This window comes from Corylus avellana, chromosome 2 (assembly GCF_965113065.1).
Source record: "Corylus avellana chromosome 2, dhCorAvel1.hap1.2, whole genome shotgun sequence".
Taxonomy (NCBI): domain Eukaryota; kingdom Viridiplantae; phylum Streptophyta; class Magnoliopsida; order Fagales; family Betulaceae; genus Corylus; species Corylus avellana.
The window spans coordinates 2,643,664-2,653,148 of NC_142491.1; positions in this window are offsets into that span (position 1 = coordinate 2,643,664).

Below are 9,485 nucleotides of genomic sequence, written 5' to 3' on the forward strand. Positions count from 1 at the left end.
TGATGATGATGGTACTGAATGAAATTGCTAGCAATCTGCACTTCTTTTGCCCGAATTTTTTATTAGTAGTAGTGTTAATTAGTAACAAATAAGTCCCAAGGTAACGTTATTTTCTTGGATTTATTGGATTTCAAATAAGTCCTAAAAATTAAGCTCAATCGGCTGAGAATTACGTTTTATAAAACAAATATTACTAGTTCGAATTTTCGTAATTTCTTCCTCTTGTGCGAACATGTAAAAAATAAGATGAGATCGGAATCGAAAAAATGAATAAAAAAGTAACATTTTAATTAAATAAAACATAACAACATTCAATGAAATACAACAGCTTTGGTTGACTCAATTGAATGCACACACCATTTTCATGTTTAGAATTTATTGCATTTAATTGAATGAACAACCTATAAATGACATATACTGAGGGTACATGTGAAATAGTTCGAAATTAGAAGAATTTTACAAAAATTTGAATGGATTGAAAGAAGAGGGGATTAAAGAGATGGAATAGCATCTCTTAATTTTAAATGAATTGAATAATATTCTATTAGTTATAATGGATGAATATTTTTATCTTTTTACTTTTTAAAAACACAAAATTAAAATACTTTTTCACTATAATTAGTATAACTAATTAGATCACCTAGTCGGAAGTTGTCTGGCTTACTTGTTAGACTATTTAAATTTATAAAAATTCAAACAGCAAAATTTTACAATTAGAGAATCCCAATTTTTAGTCTTCACGTACATCACACGGCATGAAAATTGAAATAAGGGAAGTCCCACCGACTACTGCTTTCTTTTACTATTTTTGACTGGTCCCACACTCCCTAGTTGACCAAATAAAAAGGTTCAATGATCTATTGAGATATATGTCAAAAAAAAAAAAAAAAAAAAAAAAAACGCATGAGCTTTAATTGCACGATATCAATTAATTATAAAGTGATGCACAGGTAAGCCTTAATGAAAGTTGGTGAGAATTAAATGACATTGAATGAAAGCAATTAAGAGAAACTAATAGCATCAACAATGTGCTCTTTACTCCTCAAAAAAAAAAAAAAAACAATGTGCTCTTTAAAATGTATATTTAGTTGGATTGCGATTATTTAGAATTAGATCTGTTTCATGTAAATTAGATTTAGGACATGGGTAGTTTAAATACAAAATAAAAAAAAAAAATAACTAGAAACAAAAAATTTAGCTGTGAAAATTAAGTCCCGACATCAATCTACTATATCCTGAATCTGAAATTTAGATGATTTTTAGATTCCCAATAATCTGAAAACATTATTAAATCATTTTTATTTATATAGCAAATTAAAACAAAATTAAAAATTAAAAACAATTTTACCTTTTGTACTACTTATTGGTGGTAGGCCTCCACAACTTTTTCTTCAAATCAATCAACTTAACAAGTTATGAGACTTGTCACACCAATACAACTAATAAGTTGCTGGCATTTCAAAGACAGAAGAAGGCGTGTTTTAAGATTGAACTCTTTTGTATCATGTGAAATTTTCATACCATTAGAGAAAAAAGAGGACCAGGAGACAAAGAAAAGAAGCAGCTGAAAAAAGGTGTCATCAATCACTTTAGGAGCCATCCTCTAGGCAACTAGTCAACTATATTTTGTTATATGCACGATGTTCTTAGAAAATAATGGCATTTGTTATTTATTAAGTAAGATCAAGCTTTATAAGTAATTTTAATAAACTTTAATTACAAATTAATTAGCCGTTTAAAAGTGATGGCACCTACCTGACTAAAGTTTTTTTTTTTTTTTTTTTTGCTTTTGCTTTTTTTTTTTTTGTTTAAATAATTGCCGTTCTCTCACTATTTTAGCATTGAATACTTATCCTCATCATATTATCTCCAATTAAAAAAAAAAAAAAAAAAAAAGTTTAAGTAGAAGTGTGGATTCCTATCTCCTCAGCCTCAGGTCCAAAGGTAACCCAAACACCAAATCTAGTAAGCTAGCTAATGAGTTCTTTAGTTCAGCTTGAATTTCAACGTCCACAAACGCCAACCCGACGCCAAGCTCAAGCCCAATTTCACTTATTGGTTATTAAGAAAATGATATCTAATAAACTGGCAAGCGGCATGTATTTATTTATTTATTTGTTTTTTCAGTTTTAAGGTAGTCAGCTATTTGCTTATCTACAAAATGATAAAAAAAAAACAAAAGATTAATGCCACTCTTCACACTCATTTTATATTGATATTCTGAATGGCTTTTTACAACATTTGATAGTCTTTAAAAAGAGAAGAACTAAAGACTTCTGTAGATGATTTTGTAGAAAATAATGACATGGTAGGAAAATTATATAGCAAGTGCGGTTTTTTATTTTTTAATATATAAATGTTCTATACTATTTTATTTTATTTTATTTTATTTTATTTATAACCAAATAAAATAGTTATTCACTTTTATATACAAATTTTATAGAGGGCCGACCACAATCAAAACAAAAAATAACTTTCAATAATAATAACAAAATTAAAACATAATACCAAGAAAATGTATTTCAACTTTATGGAAGGAAATTTAGATTCATGAGGTTTTTTCTTGTATTAATGTATCACCAATTCAAGGATTATAAAAAGTCAATTATTAGTTTCTTGGGTTGTCATATAATCTAAGAGGTGAGGATACTCCATTTGCAGTTGATTTTTCTAGTCAATAGCCAAGTACTTCACGTGATGCCTGCTGGCTTATTAAATCTGTACGAGTTTCCTGAACTCTGAGGATAGGAATTTTCCCATTTTGGCCAACATTATTGGGGGGTGGTCGTCCACAACTTTTTCTTCAATCAACTGATACTTCTCACACCATTTATTACAACTAAATAAGTTGCTGATATTTCAAAGACGTGTTCCAAGACTTGACTCTTTTGTTTCGTGGAATTTACATACCATCTGGCATCAGAGAAAAGAGAGAACTACGAGATAAAGAAAAGAAGTAGCTAAGAAAAGAGGATACATGATGACTGTAGTGATAGATGACAAAACTTTAACTGGACTTTTTGTATCACGTGAACTTTTCATACCATCCAAATAAATATCACTTTATGATCCACTAAGAAAAAGATGACTATAAGACCCAAAAAAAAAAAAAAAGGAAAAAAAAGAAGAAGACAAAGTTACTTTGAGAATTACATGTTAATTTTCACATTTGTTTTGATTCTTATGGTCAATAAATGTCCAAGAGTGTAAAGCTCAATTGACAACAATAATTTGATAGTCTTCAAGAAAAGAGCATAATATATATATATATATAAACTGTGGCTTTTAGAAAATAATAACATAAAACTTGACCGATGGTGTGTGTGTGAAGGCAGAAGGATAAAGTCCTGAGGTGAGAGACTAGATTACTACATGACTATAAATATAAATTCACTATTGAATTTGTATAATTTTTTTTTAAAAAAAAACATTTTTTAAAAACACCATTATTTTACAGAATGAAGAGTTTTCCTTTAAATTAGGTTGAAAGAATTTCCTTCAACTTAATCTATAAAACTGGCATGTGTCGTTTGATCCTTTACAAAAATAGCAAATTTTTCATAAATGCCGCTATTGTTTTATTTTATTTTATTTTATTTTTTTAAAAAGACATTTTAAAAAAATGCATTTTATTTTTGGTAAAGCCTACTGTCGTATTTCTTATTTTTATCCAGTTTGCTTATTAATTATTTGTTTTTAGACAAATGAGTTGTATAAAATGTACTCAAATTAATTAAACAAAATGAAAGGTAATGAATTTACTCGATAGTAGAAAAAACAAAAATTATAAAACCAATTAATCAATACAAATTATACAATATGTAGAATGTCAATTATCAAAAGAATATCATATAAGTCATATCAATATAAATTTTCATCTCCTAAAAAATACAGTCTACCTGGCAAATAAATTGCTTGTAACACCACAATCTCATATTAATAATGTGAGTAAAGTCTACATATGTTTGCTATTAATTTGATTCCTATTTCTTTCATTCCAAAGGCAATCCAAACACCAAATCTAGTAAGCTACTAAGTTCTTCGGTTTAGCTTGAATTTCAATGTCCACAATCGCCAACCCGACGCCAGGCCCAAGCCCAATCTCAGTTGCGGGCTATTAAGAAAATGATATCTGGTAAACTTGCAAGCGGCAGGGTATTTATTTATTTATTGGTTTTAAGGTCATCAGCTATTTGCTTATCTACAAATCAACGGTCCAAATATATAAGAGGTATTGCATCTACCCTCATCTAAACTGTTGCCTATCAAAGAGATAGTCAGTAATCTGTTCGGGATTATGTTTGAGGGGCCTAAAAATGTATTTAACACTCAAAAAGTCCGTTTGAAGAAAAAAAAAAATACTCGTTTGGCCTAAAAGTGATTTTTGTGATATTTCTTCGAATGGTATGAAAATTTCACGTTATACAAAAAGTCCAGTTAAAGTTCATCTACCACTATAGTCATCATGTATCCTCTTTTCTTAGCTGCTTCTTTTCTTTATCTCGTAGTCCTCTCTTTTCTCTGATGCCTGATGGTATGTAAATTTCACGAGACAAAAGATATATATATATATATATAACAATGATCACCCTTATATCACATTTTCAATAAAAAATAAATAAATAAACATTAAAAGAAAGGACCTTCCAGAAAAGTATTAACAAACATTTTTGAAACCAATGAAACAACAAAGTATAATAATTTATACCATTAGATGAATTATAATTACTAGAAGATGACAATTTCCAGGAAGCCAAACAAGAATGTCTCCATGTGAGCCAGGATGCTGAATTAATGGTAAATTTTTAAAAATTCGAGATAGAATTATGACAAGTGTCAGAGCTATTTGAAGGGGCTGTTGATAGATAAATTCCTGTAGGTTAATTTTATGAAGAAAGCAAAAACACCTTACATTTTGGCTTTAATGTCCGACCACTCACACCACACAAGCAAAGGACCCACAATCGCTCTTTTGTGCCGTGGAATTTTCATACCATCCAAAAAAAATATCACTTTATGATTCACTCAGAAAAAGGGAACTTCAAGACAAAAAGGAAAAAAAGAAAAAAAAAATACAAAGTTATTTCTTTGAGAATTACATGTTAGCTTTCACATTTGTTTTGGTTCTTACGTGAATGACGTGAGGGGACTAGCTAGATTACTGCTACCTCTATCTTCTAGTCAACCAGTCAACTCGAGACAAAAACAAAAGCAACTCTGTAGAATGTTTGAAACTTAGAAATTATAGTCTTTATAAATTATATGTTTTTCCTTTTAGTGTTGTATTCCTAGTCACGTATTTCTTTACATGTTCGGTGAAAAAAAATTGTTTTTATTCTTTTATAAATATAAATTCACTATTAAATTTGTAAAATTTACATGTAGATTAAAAAAAAAAACCTTTTTCTAAAAACACCATTATTTTACAAAATGATAGAAATAGCGAAGTTCTCATAAATGCCGCTATTTTTTTTGCCGTATTTCTTATTTTTATCCAGTTTGTTTATTAATTATTTATTTTTAAACAAATGAGTTGTATAAAATGTACTCAAATTAACTAAACAAAATGAAAGGTAATGAATTTACTCGGTAGTGGAAGAAACAAATATTATAAAACCAATTAATCAATACAAATTATATAATAGAATGTTAATTATAAAAAAGAATATCATATAAGGCACATCAATACAAATTTTCATCTCCTAAAAACTCATAGCACATCCAGCAAATAAAGTGCTTGCAAATTTTCATATCAATGTCATATAAAGTGCTTGGAAAATCTACATAGAGTTCATTACTTATGAGTGTGTTAAGTTCTACATTGATTTCTTACTAAGTATATAGTAAGTAAGACTAAGCTTTATAAACGATTTTAGTGAACTTCAGTTGTACCTTAATTAGCCGTTTTAAAGTCATAGCACATATCTGACTAATACTTCTTCTTTTTTGAAATCATTACCATTCTCCTACTATTTCAATTAGCATTGAATACTCATCCACATCATATTATCTGCAATTAAAAAAACATAGTGCAAGTATAAGAGTGGATTTCTATCTCCTCTGGTCCAAAGCCAACACAAATGCCAAATCTAGTAAGCTAGTGAATTCTCCGGTTCAGCTTGAATTTCAACGTCCACAATCGCCAACCCGACACTAGGTCCAAGCCCAATCTCAATTGTGGGCTATTAAGAAAATGATATTTAGTAGAGTAGTAAGCAATATATATATATATATATATATATATATATATATATATATATATATATATATATATATATTCGGTTTTAAGGTTGTTATTTGCTTATCTACAAAACGATAAAAGAACAAAAGACTAATACTACTCTTCATACTCATTTTATACTAATTGAGGTTCCATATTTTAAATCACTTTATTTATTTATTTTTTTTGTTGAAGTTATTAATATAAGAAGCTACTTAAAACACTTCATATTGGTCGATATAAAATTGGTGTAATAGATAGTAGAAAAGTAGAAAAGAAAAGAAAACTTAATTCATGCCACTTGGATCATGGATGTACGTCTAAACCAAACCACAAAGTTACTTTGAGAATTGCATGTTAGCTAGCTTTCACATTTGAATTGATTCTTAAATCTTATGGTCAATAAAATGTGAGATTGTAAAGCTCAATTTACATCTTTTATTTTTTAATATATAAATGTTCTATACTAGTACTATTCGATTTTTTTTTTTTTTTAGCCAAATAAAACCTATTAATTAGTTTGGTTTTTTGTAAAATAAAATAGTTATTCACTTTTATATAAAAATTTTATAAAAGGTCACAATCAAACTAAAAAATAGCTTTGAATAATAATAACAAAATTAAAACATAGTCTAACTTTTCTTATATAACCATAATAACATCCAAAAGTAACGACAACTCAATCAAATTTTTAATCCAAAAGAATTCAAAAGCAACCACAAAGAAGGAAGGCAACTTTTCCTAGGACAAGAAAATGTATTTCACCTCCCTAGAAGGAAATTTAGATTCCCAATAATCTTAAAAGATTATTAAATGATTTTTATTTTTATATCAAATTAAAACAAAATTAAAAATTAAAAACAATTTTATCTTTTGTGGCATTTGTGCTACTTATTAGTGGTAGGCCTCCACAACTTTTTCTTCAAATCAATCAACTAACAAGTTATGAGACTTGTCACACCAATACAACTAATAAGTTGCTGACATTTCAAAGAGAGAAGGCGTGTTTTAAGACTGGCATCTTTTGTATCATATGAAATTTTCATATCATCAAGGAAAAAGGAGGACCAGGAGACAAAGAAAAGAAGCAGCTAAAAGAAGATGCAAAAAGATGATGCATGATAATCACTTTAGGAGCCATCCTCTAGACAACTAGTCAACTATACTTTGGACCGCTCATGAATCAGGAGTGGTCCAAAGTATATATATATATAACAATGTTCACCTTTATATCACGTTTAATAAAAAAAAAAAAAACACACACACACATTAAAAAAGAATGCCTTCCAAAAAAGTATTAACAAACATTTTTGAGACCATTGAAACAATAAAGTATAATAATTTATACCATTAGATGAATTATAAACACTAGTAGATGACAATTTCCAGGAAGCCAAACAAGAATGTCTCCATGTGAGATAGGATGCTGAAATGGTAAATTTTTGAAAATTTGAGACAGAATTATGATTAGTGTCGAACCCATTTGAAGGAGCTGTTGATAGATAAATTCTTGTGGATTAATGTCCGACCACTCACGCCACACAAGCAAAGGACCCCCACGTTAATGGCATGGGAAGACACCCCAAACTTTTCTTCACTCTATGAACCCATCAATCACTCTTTTGACTCGTGGAATTTTCACACCATCCAAAAAAATATCACTTCATACTTTATGGTCCACTAAGAAAAAGAGAAATCAACAAACAAGTCTCATGACTTATCACACCAATACAACTAAGAAGTTGTTGACATTTCAAAGACAAAGCTTGTTTTAGGATTGGACTCTTTTGTATCATGTGAAATTTCCATATCATCTCTCCAAAAAAGAGGACTAAGAAATAGCTAAGAAAAAGAGGATACATAATAACGTCAAGAAATGTCACACTTTAGGAGCCATCCTCTAGTCAACTAGTCAACTAGATTTTGTTAGATAGATAGGCTGTGTTTGGCAAAGGGTTAGACCGGATCGAATCCAAAAATTTTAAAAAATTTTCTCAAAATTAACTCTAACATGTTTATATTTTAGATCACATCAATAACTTTTTATTACTAGTCAAATAAAAAAATCACTATAAAACAAATTTTTTCTTTTTATTATACAAAATATTCTTACTTTTTTTCTCTCATATCAATCAAATCTGTTACAGTACCATTCCACTCCCTTAGAAAATAATGACATTGTAGAAAAATGATATGTTTTTAGAAAATAATATCATAAAATTAGTCAACTAGAGACAAAATCAAAAAGAACTCAGTAGATTAATTGTGTCTTTAACTTAAATGTCTTCCAGTTGCTTGCTGTAGTCTTTCCTTAACGTGTTGTATTCCTAGTCACATCTTTCTTTACAATTTCGGTAAAAAAAAAAAAAAATTATATCTTTTATCCATTTATCTACAAGAGATGTAAAAATCCATTATTACATTTTTTTGAAAATGACATTTAAAAAAAAATAAAAAAACACCATTATTTTACAGAAATAGTTACGTTTTCATAAGTGCCACTTATTTTGGGTAAATTACCACTTTATTTTTTATTTTTCTGATAAAATAAAAATAAACAAATTGGATAAAAATAAGAAATATGGTGGTAATAAAAAGTGATTGATGTGATGTAAAAAATAAGTATATTAGAGTTAATTTTGATAAATTTTTTTTAGTTTTTTAGATCTGGTCAGTCCGACTCTTTGCCAAACACAGCCGATGTATCAAACAAAATCTAGTTGACTAGTTGACTAGAGGATGGCTCCTAAATTGTGACATTTTTTGACGTTATTATGTATCTATCCTCTTTTCTTAGCTATTTCTTTTCTTTGTTTGTTAGTCCTCCTTTTTCTTCGATGGTATGGAAATTTCGCATGATACAAAAGAGTCCTATCTTAAAACACGCTTTGTTAGTCGGTCATAAAGTATAAAGTGATATTTCTTTGGATGGTGTGAAAATTTCACGAGTCAAAAGAGTGATTGATGGGGCTAAGAAAGTGGAGAAAAGTTTGGGGTATCTTCCCATGCCATTAACGTGGCGTCCTTTGCTTGTGTGGTGTGAGTGGTCGGACATTAACCCACAGGAATCTTTTATTTTTTTATTTTTTTGCCAGACAAATGAGTTGTATAAAATGCACTCAAATTAATTAAACAAAATGAAAGGTAATGAATTTACTAGATAGTAAAAAAAAATATATATAAAAAAAAATATAAAACCAATTAATCAATACAAATTATACAATAGAATGTTAATTATAAAAAGAATATCACATAAGTCGCATCA